The sequence below is a fragment of the Pinus tabuliformis genome, chromosome J (assembly GCF_031772625.1).
Source record: "Pinus tabuliformis cultivar Carrire ecotype Pingquan chromosome J, CPIR1, whole genome shotgun sequence".
Lineage (NCBI taxonomy): Eukaryota > Viridiplantae > Streptophyta > Pinopsida > Pinales > Pinaceae > Pinus > Pinus tabuliformis.
In genome coordinates this window covers 750219677-750240570 of record NC_142295.1, presented here as the reverse complement: position 1 = coordinate 750240570, position 20894 = coordinate 750219677, and the positions used below count along the sequence as shown (strand labels likewise).

The following is a 20894-nucleotide window of genomic DNA, read 5'->3' as shown; positions in this document are numbered from 1 at the left end:
ACTTTGAATTTTTTATTAAGATCTAGCTAAAGACTCAAAAAATTGAAATCTAGGCCGACTAGGAGCACAGAGCACACACTAAAAAGTCCTTAAAATAGATCATCCAGTCAAACAACGTTCAAGTATTTCCGCTCCGGGTGATGAGGAACGGACACAAAAATACTAAAAAGTGAAGTAAGGGGCCTTCCGAAGATAATCTGGGATAATGACGGCCCAGTCCTATCAGCGAAGGTAACAGAGGAAGTTACACTGACCTCCTAACAATAGCCTACGCCGATGCAAGCCCCCAAGCTTCGCAAGGGTGCCCTCCAGTAGTACCGTTGAGAGTGATACAACGTCGACCTCAGGTGCCACGGGATTCCCTCCGTAGCCACCTGTGTAGATCGCTAGGAGTAGCAACTAAGGTTACCAACTCGTGTCAGAAGCCAGGCGGAACAGTCTTGAGGTAAGATCCGACAAGTAGGAGAGGGGGTATCTCTCTTCCCTGTCTTCAAAAACCCTCATGCTTAACTCCCAGATCTGAAGCTTTCCTGGTCTCCCTAACGCTATTGGATTTTCACTCACTATTCAGACTCCTATGTTTGACAATTTAAATGGCCTTGGAGAGTTATCTCTCCACTCACCTAATCCAAGGCCCTAAAATATCCTAAAACTTGTTGGTGTGTCTAGCTTGACAATTATAAAAAGTTCTAGTATATTTTAATTAGTGTTTGTTTTTAAATGGGTTGTTCTTTAAGTCAAGGGATAAGCGGAAGTGAAACTAGTGGTGTTTTGACGCAAAAGAAATTAATAAAAACCAAACTACATGCAAATGCACTTGTTTTCGTTTTTCGATGAGAGAAATGCCCACTAGGTTCAGAGGAATTTCAAAGAAAGCAACAATTTTTTCTTTTCTTTTCTTTTACTCACACTTCACACTCAAAAATTAACAAAACTATGGATGTCCTAAAAAGATGTGCAAATTTATTCTAATGCAACAAGTACATGCTGATGCAAAACTCAAAACTACTCTTAAATCAAGAAATGAAAGTTACTTGTTTATCAATATGATTTGCCACTTAAAATGTTTAGATGGAATATGAGTTGCTAATGCTCATTTTCGTCTCTACACTAAAAGAAAGTTTTAAGACAAACAAAAATGCACTTTCATTCACTAAAAGAAACTAAATCAAAACAAAGTTCAAGAAAGCAAAACCAAGTTTTTCAAGAAGTTTTCTTCAAAAGCAAAAACAAATATGTCTTTTCAAAAGTGCTCTCAACAAGACTGAAACTTTACGATTGAAAAATAGGCAATGAAACACTTTGCGAGTTTGCAACACAAAACAAGTGAGAACTCAACAAAAATGTGTTTCAAAATGCTCTTAACAATAAAAAAGAAGCAACAAGAGCTTGGCAATAAAGACCAAAATATTGAAAAGACAACTTTCAAGAAAGTGTGAACCAACAACTTTCAGAAAGCAAGAAAAGCAGATGGTCATAAAGATATAGTTTTGACATGCAAAACAAAAAAGCCACCAAAACAAGATTTGACACAAAGACTGAGATCAACCTTTCTGCCCTGACAAAACAGAGCAGCCAAGACTCCTAACAAGAAATCTTATGTGCTTAACAAAAACGATGACGCTTGCAATAAAACCAATAAGACCAACACTTTCCAAAATTAGAGAGAATTTGAAATCAAATACTTGCTGTAAAACTAAAAACTGACACAGAAAAGTAACTGTTCAGGACTGAACCAGACCAGCAGACAGACCTTCAAAAACAAAAATATTTGAAAAATATTGAAAATTACAAGATATACACGACTGTATTAATTTACAGCTACGTGTATATGCGACTGAGCCTAGGGAAACCTGCGTATACGCAGGTTAACTTAAGGAAACATGTGTATATATGCTTCTGTAAACAGGAAAAACAACATATATAAAAGACTTCAAGAAAAAACAAAAAACAGTTTGAAGAAATTGATCAAAATTGCAATTCAAATTCCTACAGGAATAGACTACACAGTAACAACAAGCAAACAGAAAGCTGAGCCCTGATTGGCTTGAACCAACCCAAACTAGGAACAACAATACCGTTGTCCCCAGTGTAGTCGCCAATTATGTTAAGGGATAAATTCCCCTAGGGTCTTGGGTTGATACCCTAGCAGATCAGACGTTGTCTATACAGAGAAACACACATTCGATACAACCATAATGCTAATATAAGAAAACTATACGATAAGGGGTGTACCTTGGGGTCCTTCGTTTGAGAAGATCCTATCAGGGTCCAAACCCTCTTGGAGTTCTTTTTGCTCCTTCAATCTGCAAAACAATGAATTCAAGAAAGTACAACAGTATATGGACTAAACATCATAAATAAATCATCTTCATAATATATAGAAAGGTAGTTAGTTATGCAATTAAACAACCATTCATATATGAATCATAACATGGATATCATAAACATGAAGAAGATTTATATCAGGAACAAAGATAAGTGTTTCTTTTATTATAGACAAATAAAGTACAGAAAGGAATAATTTCACCTGATTCATCCTTTCACAGGCTCCAAGCGGAACCGTCCTCCGGATTCGTCCAGTCTCAAGCCTTTAACAAACTCCTTCCATGACTTACTCCATGATATCTCAAGTAGTATATAGACATCATCACATACGGAAACAATGGTTTTTTGTAAATGGGGGAAGTGCATGAGGCACTAGGATCTTCAGACTTGGTCAGGGAAATCTCAGCATAGTAACCTTTCTCTCTCTTCTCTCTTCCCTTAGGCCTTCCTGTTGAAGCCTTTTTATACTTCTCCCAAAGTAGTTTTTTAGTTGGGAACAATTGGGCCACAGGCACTAATAGGTAATCAGCAAGTAAAACCCACAATCTCCGCCCGAAATTAAGAAGATTTATTTTTTTAAAGTGTTTTAAGACATATACGCGGGTTGGGTATACACAGACCCGCGTACACACGCATTTAGCTCAGGGCAATGTCGTGTATAGGGAATAAAACACTGTTTTTTAAATTTTGGACCAGGTCTAGAAGGAGGGGTTCCCCTGGGCCATGAGTGCAATATCACAAACCTTAAGAGTGAGATTTGGAGCTATAACAATTGCATTAATAAAAATCTGCTCTATTGGAGGGATACATCTAGAGTGCTTTTGAGGTGTCTGGACAAAGAACAGTCAATAGAAGTTATGCAACAATTTCATTCCAGCATGTGTGGAGGACACCATTATTGGAAAACTAGAGCTCATAAAATCCTCAGAGCTGGGTACTACTGGCCCTCCTTATTTTCTGATGTATTTTCATTTGTTAAATCTTGTGACAGGTGCCAAAGATTTGAAGGAAAGCAGCAGTTGAAGTCCCTGCCCTTAAAACCAATACATGCAAAAGGACCTTTTCAGCAGTGGGGCTTGGATTTCATTGGAGAAATCAATCCACATTCCAGTGGCCAACACAGATGGATATTAGTAGCCACTGATTATTTTACTAAGTGGATTGAAGCAATCCCTACTAGAAAGGTTGATCATAATGTGGTCATGAAGTTTTTAATTGAAAATATCTTTACCAGATTTGGTTGTCCACATAAATTAGTCACAGATAATGCAACAACCTTCAGGGCAAAAGAATTGGTGGAAATGTGTGATTCAATGGGAATTAAATTGGTTCATTCCACCTCATACTATCCTCAAGGCAATGGTCTAGCAGAATCTTCTAACAAAAGCTTGATAAGGATAGTCAAAAAGATGTTGGAGGACAACAAGAAGAATTGGGATTCTAAGCTCAAGTATGCACTATGGGTTGACAGAGTGACCATTAAGAAATCCAAAGGGAATTCTCCTTTCAAGCTGGTATATGGCACTGAAGCTATATTCCCAATTCAGTTAACTCTCCCTGTGGCAAAATTCCTTCAAGAAGAGCAGAATGAGGAAGAATACATGGCACATAGGATCACTGATTTGGTAGAGGTACATCAATTCAAGGAACAACTGGTTGAAAAGGTTGCAGCACATCAGAGAAAGATCAAGGAAGTTTTCGACAGAAAGACAAAATTAGATTGTTTTCAGGTTGGAGATCTAGTTCTGAAGTGGGATGCACTAAAGGAAAAGAAAGACAATCATGGAAAGTTTGATGCTTTCTGGAAAGGGCCTTTTATCATTTCTCATATTCAAGGGAACAACACCTTCATACTGAAAAGTATGGGGGAAGAAGCAGTTTTTGATGGCCGAGTTAATGGGCGTTTTCTCAAAATTTATGTGATTTAAGGTCTTTTGGCCTTAAAGTTGTAAATATTTTATTTTATCGGTTTCAGTATAGGTTCAGTCAGACTCCATGCCCAATAGAAGACTAGGAATTTTGTTAAGTTGTTTTCATCCTAAAGGCATTGATCTGCAGGTTCTTGAGACCTCACAGGGAGGATCTCATCCCCAAAATGAGCCAGTGTTAGCTCTGTTGTATTCTTCAACATTCGATGGATAAAAAACAGGTTGGGCAGTGCTGGTTTTGCTTACAAGGGGCTCGCAGCAGTTGGTTTCCTCTTCTCCTTCATTTTCCTTATAACTCCATAATCTCCGCTATCCTTGTTTTACTCCAACATTTAGCATAAACCTTTATTTCTTTAGCTTCCGGGCGCCGAGTTTATACTGCCATATAGCCGTGATCCCATAACTGAGCACCTTTCGCAAGCCTTTTTCATGTCACATTAGTCATAAACGTGTGCTTTTAATCCCCGTTGTCCGATCCTCCGCCTCACGATCCAACGACGTTCACACCTCCCGATCGCGCACGCTGCACGCACGTTAACCCGCGAGGAAAGCAGTTTCCCGCCTGTCCCATCGGCCACGTGTCAACTAATGAAGTGGGATCGTATAGCTGTGTAAGAATACCGCTCGACCCCCGTAGGCGGTGCGGGAATACGGCTTACCACCCTCCCCGCTCGCTATCTCAATCGCATCTTTGCCTCCCGATCACCGTCGGATCTGTCCGCCCACGATCCGACGACTCACGATCATCTGCCTCGCTGCCACCCGATATCTTCCTCCGATTATTTCCCACTTTTGATCTATGCGATCCAACGACCTATCTTCCCCCTCAGTTCGCCCACACAATCCTCGTCCATAGCCATTCCAGACTCCTGAAGGACGAAGGTGGCCTGCATTTTTGTACCCGGCGCAATTACTCCCCAACGAATGCATTTAACAGGAAGAATGGTCAAGAAGAAAAAGGGCAGCCTCGGGCAGATTTCAGCATTTACCAGTTATGGAACTTCTTCCATACGGCACTCTGCCTGCTCGAGAAGGACAATAGAGTATCTCAAAAGGCCAATTTTGTTCATTAAAGCACGCAGTTTGCAGCAGAGGCCCATTTTAGATAGTTAATGTGTTTGGTGGTCCATTATGACCCCTTCATGCATAGGATAGCAGAGCATTTTTTGTAATCAACCTCTATATATACCCAGAACACAGATGTAATCAGGTTTGATGGTTGTTGTATTGATGTAAGGTTCAACTTCTGGAGACTGTAACTACTGTGATACCTGTAGCGTCTGGTCTTCATTTTCAGCTAATACAAGCTTCTTTTGCTATTAATTGTTCACTTTCCACTTCTGCTCTGTTCTAGGCTGTGCCTGTTATGCATTTGTTCATGTGCTCTTGATTTTTATCATTTAGAGGGGCTGTCATCCCACCTCTGTGTTAGGATCTAGTATGTATCATTGAATATGATATGCAGGTTTCTGTTATTTTAATACCAGAGAGCTGTCATCCTGTCTGTGCATTAAGAAATAGATTTGTAGACCTCTTTACTGGTTGCAGCCGGCCATCACATGGTCTTGTGCATCTGTTGGTGTGGTTCACTTAATCCTCAAACTGTGAGTAATTGGTGGTCTAAAGCCTTTTATTTTGGGGGTGTTCACCCATGTCTGGGGTTAAGCATAGTAGAAGTGGTTATCTGGCTTGAATATGCATCATTCCTTCCATTCATCTGTTTCCAACACTTTGCTGAGTTTGTAATGTTCCCAAGCATCTCTGAGATACAACCTAGGAGAGTTTCTTGGGGTGATAATAGTAACAACTTCGATAATTGAAAAACCAAAAGGTGAGCTACATAGATCATTTGAAATGATAGATTTGGGCATACTTTATTATTTTTTAGGAATGCTAGTATAAAAAATTCAAGGTTTCCTATTGCATCTTTATGTCACAGACCAAAGATGTGAAAAAATACAGAAAATATTCATGGTACAAGTCGATTGCAGGTTCTTTCGAAACAAGAATGGAGTTCTCCTAGTGCAGATTCTAATATTGTGGGTATAGATTTAAATAAGAAATTTATAGTTATGGGGTTGGAATTATCTCACGATTCATGGCAAGTCCCAAAGTTGTTCACTAGAAAGAAGTAGAGTGAGTCGTCAGGTTTATGAATGGGAACACCCTATTCATAGGGAGATAACTTCAAATTAGTCGGGCATATTATTTCTTGTCTTCTTGTACGTGTGTGCTTTGAAAAGCTAACCACATCCAAATACTCAAGAACAACTCTAGTAAAGTTTATAGGTGTGAAGCACTTCTGAGAAAACCCAACACTTAATGACAATTGAGCGAGGAATATGTTGAAGGATTCAATCTTGCACTCAGACATAAAAAGGAAATTTGGGTATCCATCATCTTACCAACAAATTGACTCCAACCTTAATGTGAAAGCGAGGTTAACTGCGAAACCTCTTTCCCACTTTGTAGTATTGTTGCCTCTTGAATTCAAACAGGTATCTTGCTGCTTAGATCCACAAAACTTGTCATAGGTAAGCTTTACATGATACAACTATGACGTGAAAGCTTGACACACACTCTAGTTTCCCTCTAAAAGAGGTTAAGTCAAAATATTATGACACACTTAACTTTAATTTTATCATACACTGTTGAGGTATTGTATGGAATAAACAATATACTATCAATGCACTAATGAAGAACTCAAAATAAACGAATTTCTTGTTGCTAAAATAGTGCCACTCTTGAGATTCTCCAAGGAGCCACTAATTTATACACATTCAGAATCTTTACTTGGTCTGTAGAAAGATTAAGCAATGGTAGTGATCACTCTTTTCGCTCCCATGGAAGGCCTATACAAAGTCAACAATAAATTGATTTAAAAGTGAGGTATATGCCCGACAAATAGGAGTCTGACTCTGCAACTCTAATTTAGTGGCAAGGAAATATTCAACGTAAATGCTTGATCTCCTACAATTTAAATTTCTAGATAAATGGCTAGCCTAAATCTGTCCATTGTCCACATATCCCAAAAAACCATGTATCTCTGGACTTTGGTTGTGTGTGAGAGAGGGGAGATCACATAAATAATCCATTATCAAAAGAAAAAGTTAAAGCACAACATTCTATGTAGATTTTTTTAAAAATTGTATTACATACCTTAGACAGTTTGAAAGCATAGAACTAAAGCTTCCCTCTCCTTCCACACTTCATTAAATATTCCCCTTTTCCAATGTAGATGTGGCCTATAGAATCACAATGAGCAAACAAAATATGGAAAGCAAGTTTAATGAATTAAAGTAGCTTTATTATACCTCAAGCAAATGGACTCTGAGAAATTGGATTCATTCTCTGCAAAAGATGATATAGCAAGATCTAATCACATTTTTAACTAAAACAAAGGTAAATTAGATTCATGCTCTACAATAGACGATATAATCAAATCTAATGACATTGTCAACTCAAACAAAGGTAAGCTGGTGTGGTGATGGTAGTGTCACGTGAGGTCCTCCCAAAAGTTCAAAATATTCTAGGCAATGTCAAGAAAAATTACTTTCTCTTCTCCTTAACTCATATTTCGCTCCATCAGTGTTTTGATAGACCAATTATCAAGATCATAGAATGATCTTCTCTTTAATGAGGGAGTCCATGGGCTAATAGTTTAAGGATGTGATCATTTTTTTAAACATACCGTCTTGTCTGACTTGCAAGGAATTGGGTGTCAAACTCGCTGTCGAGCCAATCTTATTCACATGTTAAAATTTCGAGTATGACTTGGGGTTGAGCTTGACTAAGAGGAGTTCTCTTAATATTGTTTAGTCAAGGAAAATAATCAAATTCAGAGTCCATTTGAATTATGACTTATTAAGCGTAGTAACAGATTTGGTGAGCTTAATAGGGCTCATCCTTGTCGTGATCTGTTATAGTCAAATGGCATGAATTTCAAAAGGCTGAGATATGATATAAATCTTGGGAAATTTTGACCAAATAAATAACTCAAACCTGACACCTGAGATATGATATAAATATTGGGAAATTTTAACCAAATAAATAACCCAAACCTTAAACCTAGTAGTGTGAAATCAATTGTTTGAAGTGTGGCTACTGAAGAAAAATTTCTTAAATACTTTTAAAAATTAACATACAACTAATTTATAAAAGCAGGGCATTTCATTGTCAATCAAATGTCAAACCAGATAACAATTCAAGCGATAACCTGTAATGACAATCCAAAATCGACAAGGTGTACTCGACAAATGTTCAAAACTCATTAGGAATATCCTAATCCTACAGAATACTCATCTAAAGCGACCGAAAATGTCATCTAGCTTGGGAAACTTGGAATGTTAATGATATAAAGTGACCAAAAGATAAATAATTAAAACTGGATGTCAAAACTAGCGCAAACAATGAATGATAAACAAAATGAGAATGGGGAAATATTTTGCATACCGATTCAATGATATTGTCATCCGCTTCCATACTTGATGTTTCCCAAGACTAAGCAAGTCATTCAACTAGTGTCCACATCCTCGTATCCACAGTAGAATTCATTAGATACATTATGACAAAATAAAACACCAAAATAAGACAATGAAATCCTTGCAAATAGAAATGAACTAAGATTAGTTATCCATCTTTGCAGTTGTTGATGCAGCTTGTCCACGCAGATGACTAGTTCTTCTGGTATCAATAAGCCCAAAAGTTTTCCCTATTAGTGCATCCCAATGTATAATACTAGCATGACCAATATGTTGATGATTACCACCACCATGAGGATGCTCAACTAGATTCATAGCCACACCACGAACCTTGGGCCAACAATTTCTTTTGACCCTGTATTTGTGGTATGCATTGCCAGCCTTGAGCATTGGTTTTTCTGTTCTTCCACCTCCAGCAACTTGACCAATCATAGATCTACAACCACTTGGCACAATCTTCTTAGCTCCAGAGGGAAGCTTCACCCTGGAAAATGAGACAATTAGAGTTAGCCCTCCTGTCATATAACAAAATTGAAATTCAACATAGAACCGAGATTCAACATACAATCTGAAAATAAGGCCCCAAGTAACCTGTAAAGTGTGATTAACATGTTTCCTATAAATTTTAAGAAGAATTAAAATAATTATTTTTTCTTTCTAATATTCCCATTCAGACAACATAGATCTATGGAACCATGATAAAAGTTAAGCAGTCCCACTCTTCGTTCTCATGTTTCCACTACCAAATATTCTAGCTTAAAGTCATTTAAATAAATTTGTTGATGTTGACTATGTTGTTTTTTCTATGCATGGTGTTATAAGCTAGACAAATCACTGCATGAGATCATGTTCTCTTATTTTGAACTCCATTTTTCTTACATGCCACCTTGCATATCTGTTATCCATCAAGATTATGGGCGTGGCACTTCCAATAAGGTTATGTAAGCTAATTCGTCTATTACTCATGTAAATATTCTTCTAACTGGTTAAATGTATATGTGTAAAGCTAAGATAGGGCTTTATTTGACCTTTTCCTATTGCTCATTTTTTCTTGCAGTGTTTACTCCATGATCTATTGGAAAAAATAATATGTATCAACATATTTTTGGAGTCAATTCTTGGCTATGTGGTTGACTAGTCATAATCTAATCCATCAAAGTCACCCAAGGATTGTTCTTGGCCCCATCCACATGAAATGGTTCCTTGCAGAGTCAAATAGCCCACAAGGAGCACATGTCAAAAGCAGGATTCAAATCTAGGTGGAGAGGATAACTTCTAAACATCCTAGCTAAAGCTTGTTAACTTGTTTGAAGCTTGTGATTATGCTTTCACACACAGAAAACATGTTACATTATCCATAAAAAAAGTAGAAAAACCAAAGAAAAACAGATAAACAATGTAAAACTTAACTCCAAAATAGAAAGTTTCTTTTGAAACCTGACATATCTCATGTAAACTTGGTAAAATAAAATCAACAATTTGTTCAATTTTTTAAATCATGCTATAATTTCTTCTTCTTAATTTGTTGTTATTCATTCTGATTATAGGGTAGGACACCATGTATTGGACTTGTATTTTTCCCAAGGTATATTTGGTTCCTTCCACTAAACACACTCGACTTGTTTATGATGGTTCTATTTGATCTTATTTTAGATAATGACTTTGTTTATATGAATTCTTCTTATTTAACTTATTTTTTTCCTTACACGTTCGACTCTCTCCCTATAGAGAAACCATTTCTGCTTTTGCTACATTGGATAAGATACTTATGAAGACATTCTTCGACTCCTTACAAGTTCTTTGTTTATGTCTAGGATTCTCAACCATGAGGCCAATACCCTTCTCTAGGGTTTTCATGCATCATTATGGTTTGAGTGCTTGGGGTTATTTTAATTGGTTTAATCGAGCCTCCATATCGATAAGCTTCCAAACTAGCTTTCCAAACCTTCTCCTTATTACAATGCCTAAGTATTTGTATTAATAAAGATTACAACTAGTTAGCTAAATAATTATGTCTCTAAGAGTATTCTTAATTTTAGCTCACTTTTAACTTAGGGTTTGTTCCTACAATGGAAATTTTTGTCACTTACTGTCTTTATAAAATGACCTAGTAAGAAAGAATTTTAATTCCTTGCTTCTTTTGGAAATTATCAGTACATAAGAACTCTTTTGTAAAGTGATATTGACCCTACGGTTAAAAATTTTTCTCATTTAAATTATTACAGGACTTTTTCCTTCCCTTAGTGGGATTCTTGCCATTTTATCATTGTATATTAGGTTGAAGACATTGTATATATTTCATGCAAGACGAAAGAAAATTTGTGCGATGTTTCTTACAATACATGCCCTTATGCATGATCGAATGCCATATTACTCGTTTCTTTTCTTTTTAAATTATCAACCCATTATAATCGTTTCTTCTTCTTAGTAGTAACAAATATGGGTAAATTAAATCTCTGCACTCTAGAATATTTATTTATCTAAAGAGATATCTTAGACTTGTTTACAACATGCATTTATTTGTAATTATTAAGTTCATTCTCAAAAAAGGGCAATCTCACTGGTAAATTTTCACAGAGGGCGAAAATAATTGAGAAAAGAAAAATGATCACCAGGAAACATAAAAAAAGAGAAAAATGATAATATATTATTTTGATAGAATCAATATAAAACATAATATGATACGAAAATAGTTGTTGGACCTGTTGCTAGCTTTTTTCGTTGTCACTGTTTTCCAGCAAAACGACTGATGGAATGATGGGCAGATATGGGTGCATAGGCAGCAGAATCATGGGCAGTAGAGATAGAAAGTCAAGTTTCAGTCGACATAGTTTACAGGGAGCCACGAGCAGAAGTGGAGGCGTCAATTCCTTATCTGTTTTTGAATTCTTGGACATAAATATCTTAAACCATGTTTTCATCAAATATATCAGCATAAAGTTTTTATAAAAGAGCCTTGAAAAATAGATGAATACCATGACAATTTTTTTATCAAATATATCAAAATTTAAGATAATATAAAAATATCTTCACAAAAAACCGTTAAAAGGTTGAAGACTCAAAAGAAAATTTAGTTCATGCGTATTCTGTCAAAGAAATTCATAAGTATACCAAAAGTTAAACTAATTTAATAGACTATTCAGAAATACTCTGAAAAATTAGAAAGCAATGGATTATGAAATTTAAAGAATTCATCAAAACCAAGAAGTACGCCCAATAATATTAAAAATCACGAATGTAATTATTATTATTTTCCTCAAATCGAATGTACCTGAAATTCCCCAGCCGAATCTTCTGCAGTCAATCGTAGGTGCAGGGCACAAACATTGTGATCCATTGGCAAACCATAGCACCTGTACACAATTTCTGAATCCCTGTGGTGGAACACGTCTATGCATTATTGACACTTTTTTACCACTTAGAACTGCAATAATGTTGGTTAAAAATTTATTCCTTAAAAGAAAGGAATTATAATGTTCGATTAAATTTAAATTGAATTTTAGTTAAATAAGAAATAAAAGGGGCAAACATTCGGATTATATGACCCTTCGATCAAGGAGATGCCAGATAAATTGGTGCTTTTTGGTCAACTTTCCGATAGGGTTTTCAATTAGAAGCCCTGTTCTAAGTTAAAGAGGGAAGCTTCACCGTGTTAGTGCTTTTAGAAACCCAGAGGTTTCGACAACCCATATTCTGTTAATGTTTCCAGGTCTTGGAATCCTTCTGGGCTCTATGTCCTTCCAAATTCGCTGAGGCTTTTTTTGGGTTTGTGTGGCTGAAAGTTTGACAACTTCCCTTTACCCAAAGCTTCGATAATCCTTCCTCGTCCTTTTGGGCATTTGAACTCCATATGGTCATGCTCACAAAATTCTCTAATACTGCAGTTTATGAGGATGCCTCTTTTCTCTGAGGAAAAAAGTAATTCTTATGGATAGGCTTTCTTTGTTTAGATCAATGTTTGCACATATCTAGAAAAGGAATTCAACTTGTGTTCCATCGTTATCCTAGTTGCCTTAATAAAGTCAACTGGTTAGAAGAACATCATCCTTACAATTCAAAAGTTCTAAGTAAAGGGTGGTACTACAATCTGATTCAGACTAGAGTGTTTATGGGTACATCCAATTTTGGATCAAATATCCAATACTGCATGAAGAGTCCTGCCCTACCGAGGTCCTTTTGCCATCTTATATTTGAGAAGGATGCAAAAATTGCTAAGACAACAAATATTTCCTGAAAGGGAAAGCTCGATCTCCTTGGCTTTTGAGCTTAAACAATGTCTTTGGTAATTTGAACATTCCTAGCCTCTGAGAGCTTAAAATAATATATGTTCTGAAATTTGAAACCGCGGTGTTCCAATCTGATCCCAACTAGAGAGCATATGGATAGATCATTCTCAGATCAAACCCAGTGATCCAATACTAAAACGAGAGCCCTTTCTTACAGAGAAACCACAAACCTTTGAAATCCATTTTGAGAAGCATGTGGAAGTTTTTCATCCATAAATTTGGCCAATAAGGGAAATTGGAACCCCTCCCGATAGCTTCCAAGTTATGGTTTTGCAAAACCGCCGAGGTATTTTCTGATGGTAAATACACATACTTCCCTCGATCTAGATAAGGGTTCATTTATATGCTTAATATTAATACAAATTTTTGGCACCTGTGTCGATTCCTTAAAACTACAGACCTTTGAAAATCCACTTTGGGAAGGATGTAGAAATTTTTAATCCATAAATTTGTCTCATTTTGAGAAGGATGTAGAAATTTTTAATACATAAATTTGCCCAGTAGAGAAATTTGAATCCCTCCCAATAGCTTCCAAATTATGTTTTTGCAAAGCCGCTGAGTTATTTTCGGAGGGGAAATACCCACTCTTGCTTCGGTCTAGATAAGGACTCATTTGTGTTGGAATGATAATTTTAAACTGCCGGGAGCTGACAGTTGAGCAACGACCCAGCTTATTCAGAAAACAGCGATTGGACTTTCCTTGCGATGCGATCTGATCGCATATCGCATTTTCCCTCGTCACCCTTCGCAGCATGCTTGTATTATCTGCGATGCGATATTTGCGATGCGATCGCAGATCACATGATTTAAAGGTTATAAAGGCGATGGCACATCCTCTCTCTTCTTGCGATGCGATGGTGTGATAAGCCATGCATTAAATTCCAGCAAGATATTTTGAAGCATGTAATTAATGATATTTATTAGGGTTGGTAAATGTAGGTGAAATCTTAAATTTTATTATTTTTATTTTCACGGAAGTAAGGAAAAGCAACACGTATTGTAAAAGATATTATTTTTGTGTTGTTAAATATAAAAAGAATGCAAGAGCAGAGACGTATATAGAGAGTATTAACAAGAAGAGTTCTTTCCTCTCTGCAATGCACAGCAGTGCTGAAGATATAATTTTTTCTGAGATAGTGGAATCATACTTTGGAACTGAAGTTCCTGTTGTAAATCCCTCTGAGTCGAGGAAGACTATTTTGTAACAGTTTTATCTTTGTTGTTTTACAATAAAGATCCTGTAGTTAAAACAGAGCGTTGTTCTCTGTATTTTTTTTGTGTGTTTGAAATGAACAGAAATTTCCATCATGGTATCAGAGCTAGTCTACGCACTCAGTGAGTCAAAAAAAAAAACAAGAGTTTGTTTTTTCACTGTAGGAGCTGTAAGAAGCTTATTGAGCAGATTTTTTCCAGCAGAGAAATTTTTTGCTTGTTTTTTTTTGTCAGTATCTCTTCTTTATTTACACAAGTTAAGATGGCAGATGCTGGAACTGGTTTGACGAATCCCCAACTGCCACAGTTTAATGGGAAAAATTACAGTTATTGGTCCATAACAATGAAAGCATTGTTTGCTTCTCAAAGAATATGGGAGCTGGTTGAAACTGGCTATGCTGAACCAGCAGATGCAATAGCATTGGCTGCTTTGACAGCAGCAGAAAGAGACCAGTTGAAGACCGACAGGAAGAAGGATGCCAAAGCCCTCTTTTTTCTCTTCCAATCAGTACATGAAAGTGTTTTTCCGCGGATTGCAGCAGCAATAAAATCCAAAGAGGCATGGGATATTCTCAAAACTGTCTATCAAGGCATGGAGAAGGTGAAGACTGCAAATTTGTAGATGTTGAGGAAAGACTTTGAAAATATTAGCATGAAGGAATCTGACACAATAGATTCATTCTTCACTCAGGTTATTGGCTTGATAACCCAGATAAGATCTCATGGTGAGATTCTTGAAGATAGAAGGATTGTAGAGAAAATCTTGAGATGTTTACGCTCAAGGTTTGAATCTATTGTGGTAGCAATAGAAGAAACAAAAGATCTCTCACAGTTCATGGTAGATGAGCTGAGTGCTTCTCTTTTGTCTCATGAACACAGACTGAGTAGAGGAACAGATTCCTCATTTGAGCAAGCATTCAAGACTCAGATGTCTTTTGGCCAAGGAAGAGGTCGAAGCAGAGAAAATTACAGAGGTCGTGGAAGAAGCCAAAACAGAGGCAGAAATTATCCTGCAAGCACAAGCGGAAGGAGCTGCAATCAGAACCAAGATGAAAGTTCAAGCAAACAGCAAGCTCATGGACAAAGGTATGACAAATCCCAAGTCCAATGTCATTATTGTAAGAAATATGGGCACTATGCCAATGAATGTAGGAAAAAGCAAAGTGACATGAATAATAGGCAGAATGCAAATTTTGCAAATGAAGAAGATAAGAACCCAAAGAATGTGTTGTTAACATGTAACATAGCACAAGACAAACAAGAAGATTTTTGGTTCTTAGACTTAGGTTGTAGTAATCACATGACTGGAAATATTGCAATGTTTGCCAATCTAGATGAAAATGTGAAATCTGAGGTAACAATAGGGACTGATGATACGATATATGTCAAGGGTAAGGGCAGAGTCAGTATCCGAGCAAAAAATGGAGAACAGATGATTGTGCCAGATGTATACTATGTACCTGGTCTGAAATGTAATCTTTTGAGCATTGGACAGCTCATAAACAAAGGTTACAACGTGTTCTTCAAAGATGATTTGTGTACAATCAGAGACATACCTCCAAGTAAGAAGATCATTGCACAGGTGCAGATGACCAGCAATAGAATGTTTCCTCTCAAACTCAGGGCAGATTTGAAGGAAGGAAGAACTATTACGGCTGTAACACAAGAAGTCTTTCAGGAACAAGTGAAAGATGTGAATTGGTTGTGGCATTTGAGATTTGGACATCTCAATTTCGGAGGCCTGAATATGTTGCACAGAAAGGGAATGGTAAAAGGATTACCATTGATTGAAAAACCAGACAGCCTTTGTGAAGGCTGCATCTTGGGCAAGAAACACAAAGAAAGCTTTCTAGCAGGAAAGAGTATAAGGGCAAAAGCACCATTGGAAATTTTTCATTCTGATGTGTGTGGGCCGATGCAAACACCATCATTTGCCGGAAATAAATATATTTTAACTTTCATTGATGATTACACCAGAAAGACATGGGTGTATATGCTGAAACAGAAGAGTGAAGTGTTTGAGAAATTCCGCCACTTCAAAACTCTTGTTGAGAAGCAGTGTGGGCATTATATCAAAGTGCTCAGAACAGATAGAGGAGGAGAGTACATCTCCCAAGACTTTCTGCGTTTTTGCAGAGAGAATGGCATACAAAAGCAGTTCACCACAAGGTATACACGTCAGCAAAACAGTGTTGCTGAAAGGAAGAATAGGACCATTCTTGATATGGTCAGAAGTATGCTAAAGGCAAAACACTTGCCGCATGAGTATTGGGCAGAAGCTGTTACTTGCACAGTTTACATTTTGAATAGATGCCCAACTAAAGCTGTCATGAACAGAATACCAGAAGAAGCATGGAGTGGTCAAAAGCAAACTGTCACTCACATGAGAGTATTCGGTTGTGTGGCATATGCACATGTACCGGATCAGCTAAGAAAGAAGCTTGACAGTAAGGGGGAGAAGTGTGTCTTTATTGGCTACTGTGATGAGTCAAAAGCATACAAACTCTATAATCCATCCACCAATAAATTGATAGTAAGCAGAGATGTGCAGTTCATTGAAGATGAAGCTTGGGATGGAAGCTTAGAGAAGACAGTGAATGTGAAGACAATTGTATCTCACGAAGAAGAAGAGGAAGGGACAGAAGCAAATAATCCTTCCTTGGTGGCTCCTCCTACACCATAGCAAGTACAACAAACCACACCACAAACTGGAATTCGAACAGCCTTAAGAAGTCAAGGAAGTGCTTCTCCAAGCACACCACAGGGATCAGAAATACCCTCAAGTTCGGGTGGAACTCCAAGCACACCAAGAAGACCAAGATTCAGAAATCTGAATGAGATTTATGAACAAGGAGAGGTAAGTAACAATACTGGTCTGAATTCATTATTCGCTTTATATTGTCATGTTGATGACCCAATTCATTTTGAAGATGCTGTAAATGAAGATAAATGGATTGAAGCAATGAATGAAGAAATTGGTGCAATTGAGAAGAGTAAAACATGGGAGCTAGTGGACCTCCCTGAAGGCAAAGATGCCATTGGAGTTAAGTGGGTCTATAAGACCAAAAGCAATGCTGAAGGCAAGATTGACAGACACAAAGCAAGACTTGTTGTGAAAGGCTACAAGCAGCAACAAGGAAAAGACTATGATGAAACCTTTGCACCAGTAGCAAGGATGGAAACAGTCAGAACAGTGTTGTCTATTGCAGCACAACACAAATAGAAGATTTATCAGATGGATGTTAAATCTGCATTCCTGAATGGGGTGTTAAAAGAAGAGGTTTATGTTGAACAACCTCCAGGCTATGAAGTTGAAGGTCAAGAGAATAAAGTTTGTAAACTGAAAAAGGCTCTTTATGGGCTGAAGCAAGCTCCAAGAGCATGGTACAGCAGAATAGATGCTTATCTGATTGACAATGGGTTTGATAAGTGTGATGGTGAACCCACACTCTACATAAAGGATAATGACGGTAAGATTATTATTATTGTTTTATATGTAGATGATCTGATTTTTAAAAGCAATGATGCTTCTCTCATTGCTGATTTTAAAGCAGTCATGAAAAGTGAATTTGAAATGACTCACTTGGGCTTCTTAAGATATTTTCTTGGAATTGAAGTAGACCAAAGCGAAAATGGTGTTTTCATTTCTCAAGATAAATATGTAGAAGCAGTTTTGAAGAGATTTAACATGCAGAACAGCAAAGCAACTGTGACTCCAACTGTAGTGGGGTTGAAATTGACCAAAGAAGACAACAGTAAGGATATTGATCCAAAACTGTACTAGAGCATAGTTGGCAGCCTTATGTACTTGACTGCAACTAGGCCGGACATTATGCACGCTGTGAGTTTAATCTCCAGATTTATGGAAAGACTGAAAGAGACTCATTGGCAGGCAGCCAAGAGGATTCTAAGGTATGTGAATGGAACGAAGGGGTTTGGTATTTTATACTCCTCTTCTGAAAGTTTCATGTTGACAGGATATACTGACAGTGATTGGGTTGGAAGTGTTGATGATAGGAAAAGCACATCGGGATATGTGTTTCATATGGTATCGGGAGCTATCTCATGGGCTTCCAAGAAGCAACCAGTTGTGGCTTTGTCAACAGCAGAGGCAGAGTATGTGGCAGCAACAACAGCAGCATGCCAAGTAGTATGGCTGAGAAGAGTTCTCAGAGACTTGTGCCATGAACAAGGAAAGGGCACAACCATTTACTGTGACAATAGCTCAGCAATAACATTGCCTAAAAATTCTGTTTTTCATAAAAGAACAAAGCACATAGACACCAAATTTCACTTCATACGTGAATTGGTTAACAATGGTGAGATTGTTTTGCAGCACTGCAGTACAGAAGATCAGCTAGCTGACATCTTGACAAAACCATTGGCAAAGAAAAGCTTTGATCATTTCAGGAAATGCCTGGGTATGCAGAATAAACCCAGCAGTTAAAATTAAGGGGGAGTGTTGGAATGATAATTTTAAACTGCCGGGAGCTGACAGTTGAGCAACGACCTAGCTTATTCAGAAAACAGCGATTGGACTTTCCTTGCGATGCGATTTGATCGCATATCGCATTTTCCCTCGTCACCCTTCGCAGCATGCTTGTATTATCTGCGATGCGATATTTGCGATGCGATCGCATGATTTAAAGGTTATAAAGGCGGTGGCACATCCTCTCTCTTCTTGCGATGCGATGGTGTGATAAGCCATGCATTAAATTCCAGCAAGATATTTTGAAGCGTGTAATTAATGATATTTACTAGGGTTGGTAAATGTAGGTGAAATCTTAAATTTTATTATTTTTATTTTCACAGAAGTAAGGAAAAGCAACACGTATTGTAAAAGATATTTTTGTGTTGTTAAATGTAAAAAGAATGCAAGAGCAGAGACGTATATAGAGAGTATTAACAAGAAGAGTTCTTTCCTCTCTGCAACGCACAGTAGTGCTGAAGATATAATTTTTTCTGAGATAGTGGAATCATATTCTGGAACTGAAGTTCCTGTTGTAAATCCCTCTGAGTCGAGGAAGACTATTTTGTAACAGTTTTATCTTTGTTGTTTTACAATAAAGATCCTGTAGTTAAAACAGAGCGTTGTTCTCTGTATTTTTTTTGTGTGTTTGAAATGAACAGAAATTTCCATCAATTTGTCTGCATAAGATTAATACAGATTTCTAGCGCCTATGTTGATTTCTTGGAAAAACTATACCTAGATGGGACCTGGCCTAGGATTCCTGATAGCTTTGCTTAAAATAAAAGCCATCAACCCCTCCCCCGATTCAGCCTCAGTAAATATCCTCCTAAAAGATATGGGCAAATCCATCACACCGCCACTCTTTTCTTCTACCACTGCGCTGCCTTTGTCGGCAACTTATCAATTTAGTATCAAGATAAAGCTAGTGTCAACATTATTACGCACCTTGAAATATAGATTGATGTTTCTGACTTTCGATTTGCTCGTACATATTCTCGTACATACCTCCTTAATCCCAGATTCCACCTTCTTGTGCACTTTTTTACATTAATGGTCATACCACTCCTTACTGTCTAACACTTGCCGAGTAATTGGTGGTTATAGATTTAGGTATAATAGGATTGAAAAGGCGAATTGAATGGCCCTAACATGGTCTATTTTATCTGAAAATAGGGTTTCTAGGGAAATAGGTGTGGTCTATTCTATCCGAGAATAATGTTTCTAGGATTTTCATTCTTTGAAATAGAATAGGGTTTTTAAGATTTTCATATAAAATTAAAAATGATGAATGGATCCTTTAAAATAGAATACAACTTCTAGGATTTTCTTCTTTTAAATTAGAACAGGGCTCTAGAGGGAAGCTTCACCTTGGTAGTGTCGTTATCAATATTGTGGCTGATGACGATGGCTTAGTCTCCAGAAGCCCTAGCAAACGAACCCCGATCACCGACATTTTGTTCCATGTTGTAGACAATGGCTCCCTCCAGAATAGATCTCAAGGGAAACAAGTTACCCACAGTCAAATTGGCATTCTTTCAGCAGTAAACAAACTGTCCGTGTAAATACCTTTGGCCGCTAATAAGAGCTCTTTCTGATGCTTGTAACAGAATGGGTGCCCAAAGGTCACCTTGCAGAGGGGAGCGCCGCGGCCAGGGTCGTGCATTACATCCGTGAAAATTACCCTGATGTAGCCATTGTGCTCGCCATAGTCGAGGCTTCCCAAACGTGCAGGTCCCTTCCTGTGATGGGTGTGGGATCTGAGCATGGAGCCTGCTCCTTTTCTCTGTGCACGAATAGTGCGACCCATGTTTGCAGACCAGAGCAGATCACTACACACAGAGTTTGGATCTGTTGTGCCTCCGAAATTGGAAGTAACAGACATGGCTATACATACAACCTATTGGTTTACAGGAATAATTTATCGCGTGCCTGTAAGGAAATTCAGTTGAGAGTTTATGCTATATCCACATGCTTAAACCCTTGGCTACTAAAGCCAAAATAAATGACCGCCCGATAGCAAAATCTGAGTTGTGAAGTCCAAAAATTCTGTGTAATGGAAATTAATTGAAATTTTAAATATATTTATATTAAAGAAATTTTATATATTTTTTATATTTAATTTTTAATTATATATTAATTATTAAATTTAATAATTTAAAATTTTAATAGGTTTATATAAGAAGAAATT

At 37.3% G+C, this 20894-nt stretch overlaps 1 pseudogene; it reads right to left on the bottom strand.

Annotated features, from left to right (window-relative positions):
* Nucleotides 1–8786: 8786 nt before the first annotated feature.
* LOC149228902 (large ribosomal subunit protein uL2-like) lies at nt 8787–20585 on the bottom strand (annotated as a pseudogene).
* Between the last annotated feature and the right edge of the window lie 309 nt (nt 20586–20894).